The sequence below is a fragment of the Mustela putorius genome, unplaced genomic scaffold (genome assembly GCF_011764305.1).
Source record: "Mustela putorius furo isolate JIRA1106 unplaced genomic scaffold, ASM1176430v1.1 tig00003836_pilon_pilon_pilon, whole genome shotgun sequence".
Lineage (NCBI taxonomy): Eukaryota > Metazoa > Chordata > Mammalia > Carnivora > Mustelidae > Mustela > Mustela putorius.
The window spans coordinates 22,087,163-22,111,467 of record NW_025421989.1 but is presented as its reverse complement, the minus strand read 5'-3'; the positions used below and the strand labels follow the sequence as shown (position 1 = coordinate 22,111,467).

General features: G+C 48.6%; 2 long non-coding RNA genes across 2 annotated transcripts; both read left to right on the top strand.

Annotated features, from left to right (window-relative positions):
- The first annotated feature begins 4,023 nt into the window (after positions 1-4,023).
- Positions 4,024-14,821, top strand: LOC123394738. The gene is made up of 7 exons (XR_006609484.1): positions 4,024-4,422; positions 5,907-6,987; positions 7,787-8,509; positions 8,984-10,075; positions 11,570-12,650; positions 13,398-14,120; positions 14,595-14,821. It is a non-coding gene; the product is annotated as an uncharacterized LOC123394738 (long non-coding RNA).
- Positions 14,822-14,898: 77 nt separating this feature from the next.
- Positions 14,899-19,635, top strand: LOC123394708. Its single transcript, XR_006609428.1, has 3 exons — positions 14,899-15,690; positions 17,185-18,261; positions 19,035-19,635. It is a non-coding gene; the product is annotated as an uncharacterized LOC123394708 (long non-coding RNA).
- The last annotated feature ends 4,670 nt before the right edge of the window (positions 19,636-24,305 follow it).

Sequence of the window (24,305 nt, the reverse complement as noted above, 5' to 3'; positions counted from 1 at the left end):
TGCCTGGCCTCCTTGGCGTTGGTGCTCCCAACTCTTGTTTCACGTCATTGGAATCCTGATTCCACCATTATTGTTGAAATATCTCTCCTCAGCCTGCTGTGGTGCCCAGGTTCCGCAGGCCTTTTGCTTCCTCCACACTGATCTGGGACCCTTCAGAGTTTCTCCGGGATGCCTGTGGGTGAATTTAAGTTTTCCCACTCTCAAATCCTCTGAAAGCATCCAGGTCTCCTTGGCTTTGGTGCTACAAGAATGGAATTCGAATCCATTCATACTGTGGAAATGTGTCTCCTGAAACAGCTTTGGTGTCCTTATTCAACTGGGATGGCTCCCTCTAGACTGATCCGGGGGTGTTTTGTGCTTTATGCAATTCCCAGGGGAAATGATCCCTGCAGTTGCTGCCTGTGTCGTGTGAAACCCTGGGCATATTACAGACATTTCTTCCCAAGCCCAACTTCTCTGTGCTGATTAAGTGAAAGGTGATGATAACCTGCCCAGCCTCTTTGGCATTGGTGCTCCCAACTCCTGCTCTTTCATGTAAGTGGAATCCTAATTCCACCATTCTTGTTGAAATATCTCTACACAGCCTGCCTGGTGCCCAGGGTCGACTGGCCGATTGCTTCCTCCACACTGATCTCGGGGCCCTTTAGGTTTTCTCCAGAACGCCCGTGGGTGGTATGTCTATTTTCCCACCGCAAAGTCCTCTGAAAGTGTGCCTGGTCTCCTTGACTTTGGTGGTACGAGATGGGAATTCCAGTTCCATTCAAATTGTTCAAATGACTCTCCTGAATCTTGCTTCCTTTAGAGTGATCTGGTGGCGTTCCGTTCCGTGCTTTCATGGAAATCCCGGGGAAATGATGCCTAGGATTCCTGCGAGTGTTCTGAGACACCTTGGGCACGTTTCAGGGCATTTCTTCCCAAGCCCAACTTCTGTGTGCTGATTAACTGAAAGGCGTGGAAAGCCTGCCTGGCCTCCTTGTTGCCGATGCTCCAAAGTCCTTTGTTTCACGTAATGGGAATCCTAATTCCACCATTATTGTTGAAATATCTCCACTCAGTCGGCGATGGAGCCCAGGTTCCACAGTCCGGTTGTTTCCTCCACACTGATCTGGGGGCCCTTCAGGGTTTCTCCAGGACGCCCATGGGTGGTACTTCAAGTTGTCCCACTCCCAAGTCCTCTGAAAGCGTGCCTGGTCTCCTTGGCTTTGTTGCAACACGAATGGAATCGAATTCCAGTCATATTGTTGAAATGTGTCTCCTGAAGCTGCTGTGGTGTCCTTATTCAGCTGGGATGGCTCCCTCTACACGGATCTGTGGGTGTTGCGTGCTTTCATGCAATTCCCAGGGGAAGTGATCCGTGCAATTGCTGCCTGTGTTGTGTGACACCCTGGTCACTTTTCAGGGCATTTCTTCCCATGCCCAACTTCTCTGTGCTGATTAACTGAAAGGTGTGGACAGTCTGCCCAGCCTCCTTGGCATTGGTGCTCCCTGCTCGTCCTGTTTCATGTAAGTGGAATTCTAATTCCACCATTCTTGTTGAAATTCTCTACTCAGCCTGCCTGGTGTTCAGGTTCTTCAGGCCGGTTGATTCCTCCACACTGATCTGGGTGCCCTTTAGGGCTTTTCTATGATGCCTGTGTGTGGTTCTTCTACTTTTCCCACCCCAAAGTCCTCTGAAAGCGTGCCTGGTCTCCTTGACTTTGGTGGTACAAGATGGGAATTCCCATTCCATTCATATTTTGAAATGTCTCTCCTGAATCTGCCTTCATTCATTATTCAGCTCTGTTGGTTCCCTCTAGTCTAATGTGGGTTATTCTATGATTTCATGCAATTCCCAGGGGAAATGATCCCTTCAATTGCTGTCTGTGTCATGTGGCTCCCTTGGAACTTTTCAGTGCATTTCTTCCTATGCCCAAATTCTCTGTGTTGATTATTTGAAAGTCTTCATAAAGCATTCCTGGTCTCCCTGGCTTTAGTTCCACAAACTTTTTTGTTGAACGTAATGGATTCCTAATTCCATTAATATTGTTGAAATGTTTCTAATGAACCTATCGTGTTGTATGATTCAAGGGTTTGATTGTTTTCTGTAGACTGATCTCGGGGTATTTAGTAGATTTATGAGATTCCTAGTTGAAATAATTACCCCTTTTCGCAGCAATGTCATATGACAATTGGTGCTATTTTCAGAGCATTTCTTCTCATTCAATGCTTCACTATGTCTGCTTAAGTGCAAGTCTTCAGAATGCATGTGTGATTTCTTTGGCTTTTGATTTCCAATACCTTTTGTTGCATTTAATTTGAATCCTACTTCCATTATCATTGTTGAAATATGTCTCCTGATACTGCTGTGTTTCATGATTCAGTGGTGCCATTGTTCCCTTAGACTGCTCTGGGAACCTTCAATTTTTCTAGGCCTTTCCCTGTGCAAATGATTACTAGTTTCCCACCAGTGACATATGGAATCTTGTGCACTTTCCACTGGGTGTAGTCGCATATCCAGCTTCTGTGTGGCTGTGGAATCCTTAGTACTCAGGAAGAGCTCCTATACCTGTACTGGTTGGCTTTGATGATCTTAGCTACCTTTCTTTCTGTATTTGGAATCCTAATTCCAGTAATGTCCTTGAAATGTGTCTTCTGAATTTCACATCTTGCCTTCTTGTCATGAGCTGATTCCTTCTTGCTTGCCCGATCAGGGACATTTCTGATGCTTTTCTTGTAAGTGGATCATCACAACCAAATAGTGTGGTTTGACATACTGAGATCCTGACGGCGAGTGATGAAGAGAATAGTTTTCTCAAATGTCAGCACCGAGGGAGTACTTGGAGGGCTTCTTGAAGAACTGCACTGCCTCCACTCTTCTTTCCAAGGTAGGTCAGGGTTGGAGGGCTAAGGACCTTGCCGTGCCTCCCAGTCCCACAGTACCGCTTGTCCCAGGGACCTCACTTTGGGAACGCCTGATCTGCTCCTGAGTTAATGTCCTACTACACCCATGCAAACATTGTTCAGAAGGTGGACTAGCAGACAACGTTGTTGGGTTTTCTTTATCCTATTCTTTCTTTCTTTTTTAAAACATTTTTGGGATAAAATTGTCAGGTTAATGACCCAAACTCCAGGGTGGTCTGCATGGATAGGACACTCGTGAATTAGGATTTCCCCAAAGGTTCCACGCTGTCAAATGCTGCTGTTTCGGCCCTGCAATTTGACAGTGCGTAGCTCACTCACCCTTGGACATCTTTACACCAAATCTGGACTCTGGTCCTGTGACAACTGGTGAGAGTCCCTGTGTTGTGGGCCAGGCATTGTACTGAAGCTTCTGTTTCTCATGTCACTACAGCCTCACCGAATGGGGAATACAGAAGAGTGTGACCCTCTAGCAAGAAAAGAACCGAGCCTCAAAAAGAAATGACTTTGTTGGGACCCCGGGAAAACTTGTGGCAGAGGTCAGCGAAGAACCTAAGCTTGAGCGCAGGGTGTGATCTTGAGTACGGCGAGGAGGAGGTCTCATAAATGCTAGAGATCCATGACCCGTTATCCTTCTGGGCAAAGACACATTTTCTCCATGGTCCGTCTGAGTCCACGGTGGTACGCAGCCTCTGCTGTTCTGCGGTAATCTCACGTGTGTCTCTCTCTCCCTCTTGGGGCAGATGTCCACCTGCATCGTGTGTACCACGAGTTCCAAAGTGTTTGGTGTGAAGCTGCTGTGCGTCAACCAGGGCCTCAAAGGGTGGGTTGCTCTGCATGTGGAAAGCTGTAGCAACTCCTACATGAGACCTTAGCACCGTGTGCCGAAAGCCAAAACCAAACGTGGCACATAGCCTCCTCCTTTGATGGCAGATGCTGGGTTATCTTGCAGTGGACCTGCACTGATGGCCCCAATGGGCCATTGCTCACCTGTCAACCCAGAGCTCCAGAAGCTTTGCTGGGGAGGACCTCAGAAGCAGAACTGCAGAGGGTTCTTTCTGCATGGCACCTATGTCCTCCAACGTCACAAGCTAGCGAGGGGGAGAGAGAGAGAGAGAGGCAGAGCATCCGTCTGCTTGCCCCTGTTGCAGGCCAAGGGCAAGAGGCCTCAGATGCTGTGTCCCACTGAGGCCAGCTCTGCGGATACTCAGTGCAGATGCAGTGAGTGAGTGGCTCATAGTCTTCTTCTGAAGCAAAGAAGCTTCCCCCCTGACAATACACTGGTCCAGAGAGTCCTGCTCAACATGGGCATCCCACTTAGCGTGGGAGGTCATCCTTTATTTGATTGGTCTCTGAGAACCACCAGGAGGGTGCAAAACCAGGAGGAACTGAAGGACGTTCCCTGGGTGGCGGTGACTGCGTGCTCCCCGAGGGCCCATAGAAAGACAGGAAGACACATTTGCCTCCTCTGGAGCCTCCGGCTAAAGGATGAGTGAAGATACTCTGGATTCCACATGGCACACAGTGAGTGTTCTCCCACGCCCCGTATGATCGTTTCTCATACATGAGCATGCGTCATGTCTGGGGAAGGACGGTTACTGGACCCCTTCCTGTACTCTCAGTGTTTAAGGCTCAGTATGTCTGAGCGGGCCTTGGGACTGTGCACATTTCCCGTGAGCATGGCTGATCCCACATCGTCCAGTCTGACTGCCCCCTCGGGTGACCACGAGTGGCACAGGCAAGGCTGCCCCGGGAAGGGAGGCTACGGGAGAATAAGACCAGTGCAGATATCCTGGGAAGCAAGAGATTCCTGATTCCGGGATCTGAGGGTCACGTGTCAGGTGAACAGACTCACCCACGATCTCACCACGCTTGGGAAAAATGAACAGAGTTCCCGTTCGAGTCTGAGCCTAGTAAGGGAAGTAGAACTTGAATGTGAAGTCAAATACAGTGTCCGTATCAGTGCCATGTAGTGCGGTGTGGATGATAATTACATGGAATTGCGTGGAGAGCAGATGCTTCCCCAGTGGCGCAGGGAGAAGGCCCGGGGTCTGTTTCTCAGTCGTCTCTGCCCCAGGGCGAGAGGTGGGTCGATGTGAGGTGTTTTCCTGAGATGTCTGGGGATAAGGCCTTTTGCTCCTGTGTGTATGTATGTATGTATGGTTGGCCAGGGGAGGCAGAGAGCAAAACGGGCTGGGACCCCAGAGATCTGACCCAGCAGGAAGTGCCCGTACCTCCTGGGGCCCTGGCGATCCCACCCCTCAGGATAACCACAAGTTCAGCGTGGGGAGAATCAAACAAACAAAAAGGCAGCAAGTCCACGCTTCCGTTGTGTTTCTGTGACTTCCAAAATGCCTTCCCTTTGCAGAAAATTTTGATTAGGAGGAGTGACCGCGAGCGGGATTTCCTCAAGCTGGGGTCTCACTGGGATCCCTGGTGTGCTTTTCAAGTCCACGTTGTTGGGGTCCCCTTCGGCCTCTGAGAGTCCGCCGGGGTGGGTTTGGGTGGCTACAGTGGGCATCTCTGTATGGAAGAGGTGGCCAGGGGTCGCCGACCTGAGGAAGGGACTTTGGCGTGACTGCTCTGCTCTACGAGTTAAGGTCTGACTGTGCCAGGGAGACACAGCTGCCCTGTCCCCTTAGCAAGAGCCACATAAACGGTTTAAAACGGAGACAGACAGGCATGCAGGCGGGTAGGCAGATGCACAAACGTAACACACACACGTGCACACGGGCACACTGACACACTCCGATAACCTTCCGAGACTCCTAAGGTCTTCAAGGCACATCTGTTGTCTGTGGGCCCCTGCATATTTGCACTTGACAGAAGATCTCAGTCAGGTGACTGTAGTGTGGCGGACCACACTCCAACACAACTGAGATAGCTCTCTCACTGCCCTTTGACAATCGTAGGCAGAGCCTGAACTGTCAGTCCATGAGGAGCAAAGACGGCTGCTGTGTTGTGGGCCACATGTTGTACTGAAGCTTGTGTTTTTCATCTCGTTTCAGTCTCTCTTCAGGGCCGAGGTGTGGAAGCTTGGCCTGTGTAGGAGCATTGGAAGCGGAGGGCGTAATCAACTGTCCTCAGGCCGCAGGGTTGGGAAGCGTCAGAGCTCTGCCTGGTTCCTGGAGAGCCAGCCCCAGAAGCTCTGCTCTTGAGCAATTTGACGGGCGATTTCACACCACGAGGAGGTGCCTCGTCTGGGTCCTAATGGGCAGGTCGTTCCCTTGTCCACGGTCAGTCTGAGGCCACTGCAGTATGCAGCCACTACTGCTTTGTGGTCGCTTCAGGCCCTGTCTCCTCTCCTGTGGGAAGGGAAAGGACATTGGCCCCGACTGCCTGTAGTGAGACGCATTGTGAGTGAAGGTCTGGTGGTCAAACATCTGCCCGCAAGCCTGCGTTCAACTGGGTGTTGAAGGCAGCACTTCCTCTGCATGAGCATCTGGCCAGAGACGGCCAAGGCCAAGCGCCGAAGTTGGGGAATTGCCCCACTCCCACGTTTTGAAGTGAGGTGACGGACGGTGACGGTCTTGCCGAAGGACACGGCCAGCAGCGCTTCTGCAGGCGTTCGCTCTTCACTCAGCAAAGTGCTGTCCTGGAACTGTGGTGCAGCAGGATGCGGGCGAGACTCTTTGCAGGCAGGTGCATCCTGTCAGGCATTTTCCCAAGCTCAGGAGGGAAGGAGGAAAGATACTTTGCCTTTGCGTGGAGCCACGTTTGAGAGGCCTCAGGGCCTTAGCCCACCTCAGGGCCAGCCCAGCAGGAAGTTCATAGGGGACACAGGGAGTGGTCCTCCAACCTCTGAAAAGAAAGAGGCTCTCCGGGAAAGCCTGTTGTCCCAAGATGGCTCTGGGTGATGCCTGCTCCAAGGACACACTGGAGATGATCCCTGATCCACAGCTTCTCTGAGGATGTGGATGTGCTCACTCTCGCCCCCCTGAGGAAGCTGTAGGAACTCACCGGTGTGGCAGTTTCTACCACCCCCCCCACCCCCCACCCAGCACCCTTTAGGCTCCCAGGATTGGCTGCTCCAGAGGTGCAGAAGATGTCCTGTCAAAAGAGGATCCTCTTCGGGGTCACCGCATCCTAGTAAGTGGTTCCTCCCATTCCATTAGGTGTCTAGCTCATGGCAGCATGCACTATGGTCAACAGGGAGGCTTGTTAAAACTCACATTGCTGGTCCCCTGCTCCAGCCCCAGATTTTCTGTCCCAGTACTTAGTTACCGAGTGCGATGGGGGCGCTCTGCGCTGGCACCGAGTTCTTACGTGACGTGGATGCTGCTGCTGTGCGGCACCACTGCATTGCCTTCTAGGGCCTGTGTTGGAAGGAGGTTTTCTGAGAATTTCATCTCAGAAATTCTCTGTGTGAGAATCTGTGTGGGTGAATCAGGATGTTGGAGATTCCTGAGCACACTCCCTCTGACTGCCTACTTGCAGGAATATTCTGGCAGCAGCCATGTGGCCATTGGTTTTCCTCTACACTTAAGTGGAATAAAATCATTCTATTTTAAGAGAAAACATGCAGAGGGAAATGGCATTTTAAGTGGCAACTGGGGGATGTGTAGATACTCTTTATGCTCAACCAATAAGTCGTGTAGTTCATAAATTACTCATCTAGCCCACAAACCAGACCCACCCTAAATAGTCTGTTGCAACTACCCCATCCCATTGGGCGTGCCGCCGTTGGGGTTTTTGAAAACCATGTTGGCATCAAACGTGCAGCAAGTGTGCTATGGATTTTAGAGGTTTAGAGAAGAGAAGTGATGCAGCCTGTTTGGAATCATTCCCATCCAATCACGGTATTAGTTACTCGATGCCAGTATATACTAAGGATGTATATGCAAATTTGCAAAACTACTCCTTACTCTGTTGCTTTCGTTTCTTCCAGAATGTGATTCCCTGCTCCTGGCCTGATCTCTGGATGCTGCTCTGCTTCCACTGGAGTCCCTGCGGTCACTGGGCACCTCATTCTCCCAATGGTGACACGTGGACAGTGTGTTCATGGTCCCGTGCAACATGTCTTGTGCCCGGCTCCACTGTAGCCACTTGAACCAAAGAGTACAGAGACAGTGTCGGCTCACCTTAGCTTTCTCGATCCAGGTTTCTGACATTTCAGAGATTCCATGGGGAGTCCTATAGTTCGTACGCAGTAGTTTCCCCACCAGGGACATGTGGAAGCTTATGTACTTTCACTGCATATAGCCCCATCCCCAGCTTCTTTGTGGCTGCTGAATCCAAGAATTCATGGGAATTCATTGAATCCTAAGAATTCAATCCTAAGAGCTCCTGTATCTGTGCTGGTTGGCTTTGCTCGTCCAAGCTACCTTTCTTTTGGTATTTGGAATCCTAGTTCCGGTAGTGTCCTTGAAATGGGTCTTCTGAATTTGACATCTTACCCTCTTAGCGTGAGCTGATCCCTTCTTGCTTGCCTGATCAGGGGCATTTCTGATGCCTTTCTCATCAGTGGAATGTTGCAGCCAAATCGTGTGGTTTGACATATTGAGATTCTGACGGCGAGTGATGAAGAGAATAGTTTTCTCAAACTTCAGCACCGAGGGAGTCCTTGGAGGGCTTCTCGCAAAACCGCACTGCCTCCAGTCCTCCTTCCGAGGTAGGTCAGGGTTGGTTGGAGAGCTAAAGACCTTGCCGTGCCTCCCAGCACCACGGCACCGCTTGCCCCAGGGACCTCACTTTGGGGACGCCTGATCTGCTCCTGAGTTAATGTCCTACTACACCCATGCAAACATTGTTCAGAAGGTGGACTAGCAGACAACGTTGTTGGGTTTTCTTTATCCTATTCTTTCTTCCCTTTAAAAAAATTTTTGGGATAAAATTGTCAAGTTAATGACCCACACTCCAGGGTGGTCTGCTTGGGTAGGACACCCATGAATTAGGATTTCCCCAAAGGTTCCAGGCTGTCAAATGCTGCTGTTTGGGCCCCGCAATTTGACAGTTAGTGCGTAGCTCACTCACCTTTGGACATCTTTACACTGAATCTAGACTCTGGTCCTGTGACAACTGGTGAGAGCCCCTGTGTTGTGGACCAGGCATTGTACTGAAGCTTCTGTTTCTCGTGTCACTTTAGCCTCACCGAATGAGGAATGCAGAATCTGAGTGTGACCCTCTAGCAAGAAAAAGGAACCAAGGCTCCAAAAGAAATGACTTTGTTGGGGCCACGGATAAACTGGTGGCAGAGGTCGGCGAGGAACCTAGTGTGAGCGCAGGGTGTGCTCTTGAGCATGGCGAGGAGGAGGTCTCATGCCTGCTAGAGATCCATGACCTGTTATCCTTCTGGGCAAAGAGACATTTTCTCCATGGTCCATCTGAGTCCACGGTGGTACGCAGCCTCTGCTGTTCCGTGGTAATCTCACGCGTGTCTCTCTCCCTCTTGGGGCAGATGTCCACATGCATCGTGTGTACCACGAGTTCCAAAGTGTTTGGCCTGAAGGTGCTGTGGGTCAACCAGGGCCTCAAAGGGTGGGTTACTCTGCATGTGGAAAGCTGTAGCACCTCCTACATGAGACCTTAGCACCGTGTGCCAAAAGCCAAAACCACAAGCGGCACGTAGCCTCCTCCTTCGATAGCAGAGGCTGGGTTTTCTTGCAAGGGACCTTGCCTGATGCCCTCAACGGGCCATCGCTCACCTGTCAGCCCAGAGCTCCAGACTTTGCTGGGGAGGACCTCGGAAGCAGAACTGCAGAGGGTTCTTTCTGCATGGCACCTATGTCCTCCAACGTCACGAGCTAGCAAGGGGGAGAGAGAGAAAGAGAGAGGCAGAGCATCCGTCTGCTTGCCCCTGTTGCAGGCCAAGGGCAAGAGGCGTCAGATACTGTGTCCCTGTGAGGCCAGCTCTGCGGATGCTCAGTGCAGATGCAGTGAGTGAGTGGCTCATAGTCTTCTTCTGAAGCAAAGAAGCTTCCCCCCGAGAATCCACTGGTCCAGAGAGTCCTGCTCAACATGGGCATCCCACTTAGCGTGGAAAGTCATCCTTTATTTGCATGTTCTCTGAGAACCACCCGGAGAGTACAGAACCAGGAGGGACCTGAGGACGTTCCCTGGGTGGCGGTGACTGCGTGCTCCCCGAGGGCCCATAGAAAGACAGGAAGACACATTTGCCTCCTCTGGAGCCTCCGGCTAAAGGATGAGTGAAGATACTCTGGATTCCACATGGCACACAGTGAGTGTTCTCCCACGCCCCGTACGATCGTTTCTCATACATGAGCATGCGTCATGTCTGGGGAAGGATGGTTACTGGACCCCTTCCTGTACTCTCAGTGTTTAAGGCTCAGTATGTCTGAGCGGGCCTTGGGACTGTGCACATTTCCCGTGAGCATGGCGGATCCCACATCGTCCAGTCTGACTGTCCCCTCGGGTGACCACGAGTGGCACAGGCAAGGCTGCCCCGGGAAGGGAGGCTACGGGAGAATAAGACCAGTGCAGATATCCTGGGAAGCAAGAGATTCCTGATTCCGGGATCTGAGGGTCACGTGTCAGGTGAACAGACTCACTCACGATCTCACCACGCTTGGGAAAAATGAACAGAGTTCCCGTTCGAGTCTGAGCCTAGTAAGGGAAGTAGAACTTGAATGTGAAGTCAAATACGGTGTCCGTATCAGTGCCGTGTAGTGCGGTGTGGATGATAATTACATGGAATTGCGTGGAGAGCAGATGCTTCCCCAGTGGCGCAGGGAAAAGGCCCGGGGTCTGTTTCTCAGTCGTCTCTGCCCCAGGGCGGGAGGTGGGTCGATGTGAGGTGTTTTCCTGAGATGTCTGGGGACAAGGCCTTTTGCTCCTTTGTATATGTATGTATGGTTGGCCAGGGGAGGCAGAGAGCAAAACGGGCTGGGAACCCCAGAGATCTGACCCAGCAGGATGTGCCCGTACCTCCTGGGGCCCTGGCGATCCCATCCCTCAGGTTAACCACAAGTTCAGCTTGGGGAGAAACAAAAACACAAAACAAAACTAAATGGCAAAAAATCCACGCTTCCATGGTTTTTCCGTTCACTTCCCAAATGCCTTCCCTTTGCAGAAAATTTTGATTAGGAGGAGTGACCGCGGGAGGGATTTCCTCAAGGTGGCCTCTCCGACACCAGGTGGGATCCCTGGTGTGCTTTTCACGTCCACGTTGTTTGGGTCCCCTTCTGCCTCTGAGAGTCTGCCCGGGTGGGTGTGGGTGGCTACAGTGGGCATCTCGTATGGTAGAGGTGGCCAGGGGTCGCCGACCCGAGGAAGGGACTGTGGCGTGACTGCTCTGCTCTACGAGTTAAGGTCTGACTGTGCCAGGGAGACACAGCTGCCCTGTCCCCTTAGCAAGAGCCACATAAACGGTTTAAAACGGAGACAGGCATGCAGGCGGGTAGGCAATTGAACTCAAGTAACACTCACACATGCACACGGGCACACTGACACACTCCGATAACCTTCTGAGACTCCTAAGGTCTTCAAGGCACATCTGTCGTCTGTGGGCCCCTGCATTTTGCACTTGACAGAAAGTCTCAGTCAGGTCACTGTAGTGTAACAGGCCACACTCCAACACAACTGAGATAGCTCTCTCACTGCCCTTTGACAATCGTAGGCAGAGCCTGAACTGTGAGTCCATGAGGAGCAAAGACGGCTGCTGGGTTGTGGGCCACATGTTGTACTGAAGCTTGTGTTTTTCATCTCATTTCAGTCTCTCTTCAGGGCCGAGGTGTGGAAGCTTGGCCCATGTAGGAGCATTGGAATCGGAGGGCCTGAACCAACTGTCCTCAGGCCGCAGGGTTGGGAAAAGTCGAGGTCCGCCTGGTTCCTGGGGAGCCAGCCCCAGAAGCTGTGCTTTTGAGCAAGATGACGGGCGATTTCACACCACGAGGAGGTGCCTGGTCTTGGCCCTTCTGGGCATGGCGTTGCCTTGTCCACGGTCAGTCTGAGGCCACTGCAGTATGCAGCCACTACTGCTTTGTGGTCGCTTCAGGCCCTGTCTCCTCTCCTGTGGGAAGGGAAAGGACATTGGCCCCGACTGCCTGTAGTGAGACGCATTGTGAGTGAAGGTCTGGTGGTCAAACATCTGCCGCAAGCCTGCGTTCAACCGGGTGTTGAAGGCAGCGCTTCCTCTGCGTGAGCATCTGGCCAGAGACGGCCAAGGCCCAGCGCCGAAGTTGGGGAATTGCCCCACTCCCACGTTGTGAACTGAGGTGACAGACGGTGACGGTCTTGCCGAAGGACACGGCCAGCAGCGCTTCTGCAGGCGTTCGCTCTTCACTCAGCAAAGTGCTGTCCTGGAGCTGTGGTGCAGCAGGATGCTGGCGAGACTCTTTGCAGGCAAGTGCGTCCCTGTCAGGCATTTTCCCAAGCTCAGGAGGGAAGGAGGAAAGATACTTTGCCTTTGCGTGGAGCCACGTTTGAGAGGCCTCAGGGCCTTAGCCCACCTCAGGGCCAGCCCATCAGGAAGTTCATAGGGGACACAGGGAGTGGTCCTCTAACCTCTGAAAAGAAAGAGGCTCTCCGGGAAAGCCTGTTATCCCAAGATGGCTCTGAGTGATGCCTGCTCCAAGGACACACTGGAGATAATCCCTGATTGACAGCTTCTCTGAGGATGTGGATGTGCTCACTCTCGCCCCCCTGAGGAAGCTGTAGGAACTCACCGGTGTGGCAGTTTCTACCACCCCCACCACCCCCCACCCAGCACCCTTTAGGCTCCCGGGATTGGCTGCTCCAGAGGTGCAGAAGATGTCCTGTCAAAAGAGGATCCTCTTCGGGGTCACCGCATCCTAGTAAGTGGTTCCTCATTCCATTAGGTGTCTAGCTCATGGCAGCATGCACTATGGTCATCAGGGAGGCTTGTTAAATCTCACATTGCTGGTCCCCTGATCCAGCCCCAGATTTTCTGTCCCAGTACTTACTTACCAAGTGCGATGTGGGCCCTCTGTGCTGGTAAGGAGTTCTTACGTGACATGGATGCTGCTACTGTGGGGCACCACTGCATTGCCTTCTAGGGCCTATGTTGGAAAGAGGTTCTCTGAGAATTTCATCAGTGTCGGTGAATCAGGATGTTGGAGATTCCTGAGCACACTCCCTCTGACTGTCCCTCTTGCAGCAATATTCTGGCAGCAGCCACGTGGCCATTGGTTTTCGTCTACACTTAAGTGGAATAAAATCATTCTATTTTAAGAGAAAACATGCAGAGGGAAATGGCATTTTAAGTGGCAACCGGGAAATGTGTAGATACTCTTTATGCTCAATCAAATAAGTAGTGTAGTTCATAAATTACTCATCTAGCCCACAAACCAGCCCCACCCCATTGGGCGTGCCGCACTATGGGCTTTTGAAAACCATGTTGGCATCAAACTTGCAGCAAGTGTGCTGTGGATTTCAGAGCTTTACAGAAGAGAAGTGATGCAGCCTGTTTGGAATCATTCCCATCCAATCACGGTATTAGTTACTCGATGCCAGTATATACTAAGGATGTATATGCAAATTTGCAAAACTACTCCTTACTCTGTTGCTTTCGTTTCTTCCAGAATGTGATTCCCTGCTCCTGGCCTGATCTCTGGATGCTGCTCTGCTTCCACTGGAGTCCCTGCGGTCACTGGGCACCTCATTCTCCCAATGGTGACACGTGGACAGTGTGTTCATGGTCCCTTGCAACATGTCTTGTGCCCGGCTCCACTGTAGCCACTTGAACCAAAGAGTACAGAGACAGTGTCGGCTCACCTTAGCTTTCTCGATCCAGGTTTCTGACATTTCAGAGATTCCATGGGGAGTCCTATAGTTCGTACGCAGTAGTTTCCCCACCAGGGACATGTGGAAGCTTATGTACTTTCACTGCATATAGCCCCATCCCCAGCTTCTTTGTGGCTGCTGAATCCAAGAATTCATGGGAATTCATTGAATCCTAAGAATTCAATCCTAAGAGCTCCTGTATCTGTGCTGGTTGGCTTTGCTCGTCCAAGCTACCTTTCTTTTGGTATTTGGAATCCTAGTTCCGGTAGTGTCCTTGAAATGGGTCTTCTGAATTTGACATCTTACCCTCTTAGCGTGAGCTGATCCCTTCTTGCTTGCCTGATCAGGGGCATTTCTGATGCCTTTCTCATCAGTGGAATGTTGCAGCCAAATCGTGTGGTTTGACATATTGAGATTCTGACGGCGAGTGATGAAGAGAATAGTTTTCTCAAACTTCAGCACCGAGGGAGTCCTTGGAGGGCTTCTCGCAAAACCGCACTGCCTCCAGTCCTCCTTCCGAGGTAAGTCAGGGTTGGTTGGAGGGCTAAGGACCTTGCCGTGCCTCCCAGTCCCACAGCACCGCTTGTCCCAGGGACCTCACTTTGGGAACGCCTGATCTGCTCCTGAGTTAATGTCCTACTACACCCATGCAAACATTGTTCAGAAGGTGGACTAGCAGACAACGTTGTTGGGTTTTCTTTATCCTATTCTTTCTTCCCTTTAAAAAAATTTTTGGGATAAAATTGTCAAGTTAATGACCCACACTCCAGGGTGGTCTGCTTGGGTAGGACACCCATGAATTAGGATTTCCCCAAAGGTTCCAGGCTGTCAAATGCTGCTGTTTGGGCCCCGCAATTTGACAGTTAGTGCGTAGCTCACTCACCTTTGGACATCTTTACACTGAATCTAGACTCTGGTCCTGTGACAACTGGTGAGAGCCCCTGTGTTGTGGACCAGGCATTGTACTGAAGCTTCTGTTTCTCGTGTCACTTTAGCCTCACCGAATGAGGAATGCAGAATCTGAGTGTGACCCTCTAGCAAGAAAAAGGAACCAAGGCTCCAAAAGAAATGACTTTGTTGGGGCCACGGATAAACTGGTGGCAGAGGTCGGCGAGGAACCTAGTGTGAGCGCAGGGTGTGCTCTTGAGCATGGCGAGGAGGAGGTCTCATGCCTGCTAGAGATCCATGACCTGTTATCCTTCTGGGCAAAGAGACATTTTCTCCATGGTCCATCTGAGTCCACGGTGGTACGCAGCCTCTGCTGTTCCGTGGTAATCTCACGCGCGTGTCTCTCTCTCCCTCTTGGGGCAGATGTCCACATGCATCGTGTGTACCACGAGTTCCAAAGTGTTTGGCCTGAAGGTGCTGTGGGTCAACCAGGGCCTCAAAGGGTGGGTTGCTCTGCATGTGGAAAGCTGTAGCACCTCCTACATGAGACCTTAGCACCGTGTGCCAAAAGCCAAAACCACAAGCGGCACGTAGCCTCCTCCTTCGATAGCAGAGGCTGGGTTTTCTTGCAAGGGACCTTGCCTGATGCCCTCAACGGGCCATCGCTCACCTGTCAGCCCAGAGCTCCAGACTTTGCTGGGGAGGACCTCGGAAGCAGAACTGCAGAGGGTTCTTTCTGCATGGCACCTATGTCCTCCAACGTCACGAGCTAGCAAGGGGGAGAGAGAGAAAGAGAGAGGCAGAGCATCCGTCTGCTTGCCCCTGTTGCAGGCCAAGGGCAAGAGGCGTCAGATACTGTGTCCCTGTGAGGCCAGCTCTGCGGATACTCAGTGCAGATGCAGTGAGTGAGTGGCTCATAGTCTTCTTCTGAAGCAAAGAAGCTTCCCCCCGAGAATCCACTGGTCCAGAGAGTCCCGCTCAACATGGGCATCCCACTTAGCGTGGAAAGTCATCCTTTATTTGCATGTTCTCTGAGAACCACCAGGAGAGTACAGAACCAGGAGGGACCTGAGGACGTTCCCTGGGTGGCGGTGACTGCGTGCTCCCCGAGGGCCCATAGAAAGACAGGAAGACACATTTGCCTCCTCTGGAGCCTCCGGCTAAAGGATGAGTGAAGATACTCTGGATTCCACATGGCACACAGTGAGTGTTCTACCACGCCCCGTATGATCGTTTCTCAGACGTGAACATGCGTCATGTCTGCGGAAGGACGGCTGCTGGACCCCTTCCTGTACTCTCAGTGTTTAAGGCTCAGTATGTCCGAGCGGGCCTTGGGACTGTGCACATTTCCCGTGAGCACGGCGGATCCCACATCGTCCAGTCTGACTGTCCCCCTCGGGTGACCACGAGTGGCACAGGCAAGGCTGCCCCGGGAAGGGAGGCTACGGGAGAATAAGACCAGTGCAGATATCCTGGGAAGCAAGAGATTCCTGATTCCGGGATCTGAGGGTCACGTGTCAGGTGAACAGACTCACTCACGATCTTACCACGCTTGGGAATAATGAACAGAGTTCCCGTTCGAGTCTGAGCCTAGTAAGGGAAGTAGAACTTGAATGTGAAGTCAAATACGGTGTCCGTATCAGTGCCGTGTAGTGCGGTGTGGATGATAATTACATGGAATTGCGTGGAGAGCAGATGCTTCCCCAGTGGCGCAGGGAAAAGGCCCGGGGTCTGTTTCTCAGTCGTCTCTGCCCCAGGGCGGGAGGTGGGTCGATGTGAGGTGTTTTCCTGAGATGTCTGGGGACAAGGCCTTTTGCTCCTTTGTATATGTATGTATGGTTGGCCAGGGGAGGCAGAGAGCAAAACGGGCTGGGAACCCCAGAGATCTGACCCAGCAGGATGTGCCCGTACCTCCTGGGGCCCTGGCGATCCCATCCCTCAGGTTAACCACAAGTTCAGCTTGGGGAGAAACAAAAACACAAAACAAAACTAAATGGCAAAAAATCCACGCTTCCATGGTTTTTCCGTTCACTTCCCAAATGCCTTCCCTTTGCAGAAAATTTTGATTAGGAGGAGTGACCGCGGGAGGGATTTCCTCAAGGTGGCCTCTCCGACACCAGGTGGGATCCCTGGTGTGCTTTTCACGTCCACGTTGTTTGGGTCCCCTTCTGCCTCTGAGAGTCTGCCCGGGTGGGTGTGGTGGCTACAGTGGGCATCTCGTATGGTAGAGGTGGCCAGGGGTCGCCGACCCGAGGAAGGGACTGTGGCGTGACTGCTCTGCTCTACGAGTTAAGGTCTGACTGTGCCAGGGAGACACAGCTGCCCTGTCCCCTTAGCAAGAGCCACATAAACGGTTTAAAACGGAGACAGGCATGCAGGCGGGTAGGCAATTGAACTCAAGTAACACTCACACATGCACACGGGCACACTGACACACTCCGATAACCTTCTGAGACTCCTAAGGTCTTCAAGGCACATCTGTCGTCTGTGGGCCCCTGCATTTTGCACTTGACAGAAAGTCTCAGTCAGGTCACTGTAGTGTAACAGGCCACACTCCAACACAACTGAGATAGCTCTCTCACTGCCCTTTGACAATCGTAGGCAGAGCCTGAACTGTGAGTCCATGAGGAGCAAAGACGGCTGCTGGGTTGTGGGCCACATGTTGTACTGAAGCTTGTGTTTTTCATCTCATTTCAGTCTCTCTTCAGGGCCGAGGTGTGGAAGCTTGGCCCATGTAGGAGCATTGGAATCGGAGGGCCTGAACCAACTGTCCTCAGGCCGCAGGGTTGGGAAAAGTCGAGGTCCGCCTGGTTCCTGGGGAGCCAGCCCCAGAAGCTGTGCTTTTGAGCAAGATGACGGGCGATTTCACACCACGAGGAGGTGCCTGGTCTTGGCCCTTCTGGGCATGGCGTTGCCTTGTCCACGGTCAGTCTGAGGCCACTGCAGTATGCAGCCACTACTGCTTTGTGGTCGCTTCAGGCCCTGTCTCCTCTCCTGTGGGAAGGGAAAGGACATTGGCCCCGACTGCCTGTAGTGAGACGCATTGTGAGTGAAGGTCTGGTGGTCAAACATCTGCCCGCAAGCCTGCGTTCAACCGGGTATTGAAGGCAGCGCTTCCTCTGCGTGAGCATCTGGCCAGAGACGGCCAAGGCCAAGCGCCGAAGTTGGGGAATTGCCCCACTCCCACGTTGTGAACTGAGGTGACGGACGGTGACGTTCTTGCTGAAGGACCCGGCCAGCAGCGCTTGTGCAGGCGTTCGCTCTTCACTCAGCAAAGTGCTGTCCTGGAGCTGTGGTGCAGCAGGATGCGGGCGAGACCTTTTGCAGGCAGGTGCGTCCCTGTCAGGCATTTTCCCAAGCTCAGGAGGGAAGGAGGAAAGATACTTTGCCTTTGCGTGGAGCCACGTTTGAGAGGCCTCAGGGCCTTAGCCCACCTCAGGGCCAGCCCAGCAGGAAGTTCATAGGGGACACAGGCATTGGTCCTCCAACCTCTGAAAAGGAAGAGGCTCTCCGGGAAAGCCTGTTGTCCCAAGATGGCTCTGGGTGATGCCTGCTCCAAGGACACACTGGAGATGATCCCTGATCCACAGCTTCTCTGAGGATGTGGATGTGCTCACTCTCGCCCCCCTGAGGAAGCTGTAGGAACTCACCGGTGTGGCATTTTCTATGGTACCCCCAACCCCCAGCACCATTTAGGCTCCCGGGATTGGCTGCTCCAGAGGTGCAGAAGATGTCCTGTCAAAAGAGGATCCTCTTCGGGGTCACCGCATCCTAGTAAGTGGTTCCTCCCATTCCATTAGGTGTCTAGCTCATGGCAGCATGCACTATGGTCATCAGGGAGGCTGTTAAAACTCACATTGCTGGTCCCCTGATCCAGCCCCAGATTTTCTGTCCCAGTACTTACTTACCAAGTGTGATGTGGGCCCTCTGTGCTGGTAACGAGTTCTTATGTTACGTGGATGCTGCTCCTGTGGGGCACCACTGCATTGCCTTCTAGGGCCTGTGTTGGAAGGAGGTTCTCTGAGAATTTCATCAGTGTGGGTGAATCAGGATTTTGGAGATTCCTGAGCACACTCCCTCTGACTGTGCCTACTTGCAGGAATATTCTGGCAGTAGCCATGTGGCCACTTTTTTTTCTCTGCACTTAAGTGGAATAAAATCATTCTATTTCAAGAGAAAACATGCAGAGGGAAATGGCATTTTAAGTGTCAACCGGGGGACGTGTAGATACTCTTTATGCTCAACCAAATATGTCTGTAGTTCATAAATTACTCATCTACCCCACAAACCAGCCCCACCCTAAATAGTCTGTTGCAACTACCCCATCCCAATGGGTGTGCCCATTGGGGTTTTTGAAAAGCATGTTTGCATCAAACTTGCAGCAAGTGTGCTGTGGATTTCAGAGGTTTAGAGAAGAGAAGTGATGCAGCCTATCCGGAATCATTCCCATCTAATCACGTTATTAGTTACTCGATGCCAGTATATACTAAGGATATATATGCAATTTGCAAAACATCTCCTTACTCTGTTGCTTTCTTTTCTTCCAGAAGGTGATTCCCTGCTCCTGGCCTGATTTCTGGATGCTGCTCTGCTTCAATTGGAGTCTCTGTGGTCACTGGGCACCTCGTTCTCCTAATGGTGACATGTGGACAGTGTGTTCATGGTCCTGTGCAGCGTGTCGCATGCCTGGCTTTGCTATAGATGCTTGAACCAATGAGTTCACCGTTATTGTCCACTCTCCTTTTCTTTTGGGATCCATAATCTTTTATTTTATGCATTTGTAATTCTAATTTTAATGCGTTGAAATATCTCCACATCTTGACTATATTTGGAGAAAATGCTTATGGAGTTAATTTTTTGGAAGTGATATCATATCCATGGGGCCTTAATATGATAGGAATTTTTTTCCCTGAAAAAGGAATTTTTGAGGTGTACCTGTTTGGCCCACTGGCTAGCTCATGTGACTCTTTATCTGGTGTATGAGTTAGTGCCCTATTGGGCATAGAGTAATTAAATATAAGTAAATAAATATTATTTTAAAAAGAAGTGGAAGAGACACCAGAGATCTCTGTGCATGTATATACAGAGGAAACCTATTATGTGCACATATGGGGAAGAAAGCATTCTCCATGCCAGCAAGAAGGGCTTGTCTAAATACTGACCGTACTGGTTCTTTGATTTTGGACATATAGCTGCAGAATTGTAAGAAAATAAATTTCTGTTTATACGATCTTACCCGTGGTATTTCTTTATGACAGACCATGCAACATCATGCATGGGGATAATACACGATATCAGCCAAGTCAGAAACTAAAAGTCATCCGCGATAGTTCACCTGATGTTATATAAACTGTTAATGTAGTCTTTAAATGCTAGTGAATTAATCCTCATAAACATTCTCTTTGTGAATGTTCTTCCATCATGGTGATGTTTCTATAGTAAAGACTACCTTGCCTTTCCTCTGCTTTGTTAAAACATATTCATACTTACTTTTATACACTGATCTTATCCACTACTTTCAAAGCAAAATAAGCCTAACACATTTCTCACACTGTAGTTTGAATAATCATTTTAAAATGAAAATCTGATTATATCAACATTCTACTTCCAAGTCTTTATCAATCTCCATCCAGTTTATTATTATATTTATTATCTGCCTTTTCCTCATTCTTTAACTATATCTGCACCATCTCCCTGTGGGACTCAGCTGTGTTAAATGAAACAAATACAGAATTTAAATGAACAATTGTTAATGTTATAAAGGGTGATGCTTAGATATGCGGAATACAATCCAGAAAGAACAACTATGGAATTTCAGAGTTAAATACTTTGACTAAAAACAAGCTGAGGATGTTCCTAACCCAGTGTGTGAAAAGAAAAGTGTCTAGATTTTTTTTTTTGTAACCTTAAGGCAGGATATGTTTCTTAGCCATATCCACATCACTGGCTCCAAGACAGTGTCTGTCTCAATAAATGCTCTTAAAAAAGATTAAGAAGCTGTCATTTCCACTAGGGAAACACTGAGAAAATTCAGGAGGATAGCCAAGAGAGGGGTAGAAAGCCTGCCTCCCTTTCTCACAGAAGAATGAAGTCTTTTTCTCTTTTCACTTTTGACTTCAGTAAAGCCTATCTTCATTAATACATATTTTTCCACTTCCTATATTCCCATATTAATGTTTTAATGTTTCTCTCACTTAAATCTTCCTTTAATTAAAACTATGCTTCTCTCTCCTCAAGTAATAACCCCCAGTGAGTGGGACTAACAATCTCTTCCCTGGAGTTCAGCACTTCATAGATGATTATCCTATGTTTACTGAATAGAAAGCAGAGAAAGCAAAATTTTTTACAATTTGTAGTACGTTGCAGACGAAGATTTTTGTTCATTAACAACCACCAAAAACATGACAGTTTTTGAGGAATGAGGGAACACATGATATTTACAGTGTCTAAAATAGACAAGTAATTAGTACTGAATTGTACAAGAAACAGCTACAACTTAAGAAAAATGCATAATCACTAGTAGGTAATTGATCAGTTTTTAGAATTGGAAATCCAAAAAGTGAAAATAACATTGGTAGAGCTGTTTAGAGTACAGAGTGAATCAGAAAATGTTAATTAACAGTAATTTGTAATAAGTCATTTGTAATAAGAATGCATTGGCAACATTTAGAAAGCTGGATAATCCCAAGTGTTGGTGAGGGCGTGGAGGTATGATGTTCTATTGGTACAGCCATTCCAGAGAGTAATCAGGTGCTACATCATCCAAGTCAATAAATGTGACCTGTGGTCCAGCCATTCTACCATGTATGTTTTCCAGGAAAATTCCTAGGTAGACCCATGAAGAGAGTTAAAGGATGATATACATTGCTTCATTATTTGTACAGAATTAGAAGCTACTGGCATGTGCGTCACTGGGAGAGTATATAGTAAAGAAATTTTGGGGACACCAGGGTGACTCAGTTGATTAAGCATCTGCTTTCAGCTCATGTTATGATCCCAGAGTCCTGAAATTGAGCCCCATCTTGGCCTCCCTGCTCAGAGGACAGCCTACTTCTCCTCCACCACTGGTGCTCTCTTGCTTTCTCTCTCAAATAATAAATAAATAAAATCTTTTTTTTTTTTAAAAGAACTTTTAGAAATAATTGATCATTATGCAGTAGTTAGAAACAACTGATTAGAAATGCATGTAGCGATGCAGATGAATCCTAAAAATGAGGCTCAGTGAAAAATTCCATTTACATAAATTAAAAATACATGCTCATAAAATAATAATACATATTTTCCAATAATATGTTTAGCAAAAAGTTAAGCATCAAATACATTAGAATTGATGAGGAAAGGAAGGATAGGATCCAGGCTTAGAGATGTAAGGGAAATTTCTTTTGATGTTTACTGAATATGATTTTCAGCTGGGTGTGTTTAACATAAGAATATCGAAATTTTGGAACCTTCTGTCTGAATATATCCAAAGTGAATCAGGATTGTAATGGAATTGTGTGTGTATGTTGGCATACCTATCAGTATTTTTGTGATTACTGCTACCCAGGGGACAATTTTCTGTGTTTTCGACCTCTTAGATTCTAGGTTTTACAGAGGTCTATCACTTAAAATTTTAAAAAATCATCTGAGTGAATGGGGCTGGTGCTTTAAGTATTCAGTTTGTCAGTCCAGTTTTTGCCCCTGAATTTTGCAAGGTACTGAGGGTGATGAGGTTACATGGTAGCATGAAGGGTTCTGGCTTTGCTCGGAACCTTTTCCTGCCTCTGCACCCATGATCTACAAAAGCTCTTGTTGAATAGATATATATTAGAGAGGTCTGGCCTATTGCACTGTAATGGCCACAGTTGAACTCTGAATCCTTGTCCCAGCTAGAGAAACCATACATAGTGGAACACGGGTGGAATGGCTAGAAAAATAAATATCATTTCAGGACCAGAAAAATCATCTATCATGAAATTCTTCCAACTGAGTTCAAACTGAGTATGTAGCAAGGCCAAAAAAAAAAAAAAAAAAAAAAAGAAAAGAAAATAAAAGAAAGAAAAACCAAAACTAAAAGAATTTATTCTTCATTTCACAGGCCTAGCAGATGATTGCTGTGCAATTAAAGAAAATATATTTGGCCGTCGCTATTTATGTTACCCTAGTCAGTGGTTCTCAGCAGGCACAATCTTGCTCCCCAAGAGACATTTGGCAGTGTTTGAAGACATTTTGATTCTCTCAACTAGCTGGCAGGTAGAACCCAGGATGCTGGTAAACATCCTGTAACATACAGGACAGTCTCCACAAAAAAAAAAAAAAAAAAAAAAAAAGAATGATCTGGCCCAATCTTTCAACAGTGGTGGGGTTGTAAACCTAAGCCCTGAGCTAAAGATTAAGTAAATCAAATGTGCCTTTAGTGCCCACACACCCTGAATGGCAACCTTCACCTCCTTTGACCTTGCTTAGACTGCTCTTCTAAAGATAGCCACGTAGTTTCCTCCCTTTCTTCTTTCAAGCTGTAAGTCACATGAGGCCTTCTCAGTGAGACTTCCTTTGACCAACTTGTTAATATCAGGATTCTTATTTTACTCCTCGAAAATCCCTATCCGTCTGCCTTGCCTTATATTACTCCGTATACTTACAGACTCATAGAATATGCTTTACGTTTTTCTTTTAATTCTAAATAGCTCTATTAAAATTTAAGCAACCTTTATTATTATTGAATCTCCAATGGTGGGAAGAGTGCCTGATGCTGGTGCTCAGTAATTTCTTATTGAACACATGAATGAACTCAGTCCCAAGAATCTTAATTCAGATCAGATGTGCCATCTTTTTTTAGGTTTAGGCAGTTTCCTTCAGTCTTGAAATAAAACTGATGATGGCATGAGCTTACCCTACTTTCTTATTTCCTTTTCTCTATAACAGACTAAAGAAGCTTGCTTATGAAGATTCAGAAAAAAATAAAGTCATTGTTCACATTCAAGTGTCATATTCTGTTAAATTTCTTTCAATTACCAACATCTAAAAGAGCACCTAAACCGAAGAAGAGTTAAAAAACAAACAGATTACAGTTTTCAGTGGTGGTTTGAAAGCCAATATCTGGCAAATGGGTCTGCACTTACCTACTGTAGTGGTTTTCCTATACATACAGTCTCTCGTCCACACTCATGAAAAGAGGTAGACAAGAAAAACTCCCCTGATGGGTATAAGGGTGTTAGGTAATCAGAGCCCTCTCCACTTACAACTGTTACCATTCTTGTCCATAAAGAGATGGTACATGCATGGAATCAATAACCACTATATGTTAACTCCCCTTTACTGTTTTTCTAAATAAAATTACTTTTGGAAGTCATCGTTACCCTGTTTCTCCCCTGCTGTTATATTTGGGTGTTCTGAGGTGGTTAAATTGATGATTTTCCACATAGGCTACATATCAGTGGTAAACCACATCCATAGAATGGTCTAATTATGAGTCTAATCAGCAACAGCTCTCTTCTGGGAACTTTACATTTCACTGGATCTCTATACTTCTTAGAAGTAGAAGGGCAATTCTGCTTGCCTCACATCTACATTGGTCATGGTTCCCTCAGAAAATAGAATGCTAACTCAAAAAGGTCTGATTGAATTCAGTGAAGGTTTTATATAAGAGGCAAGGGCAGGATTAAGGGGACCAATAAAGGATGGCGGACACTTAGAAAGACACTGTTGGAATCATTTTACCTCCCCTAATACTGGGAGGCAAGAGGAGGAAAAGCTGTTAGTGGAACAATTTATGAGGCCATGAAGGAGCAGGTGCCTAGAGCTTTAAAGGAACAAAAGTAGCTAATATAAAAATTTTA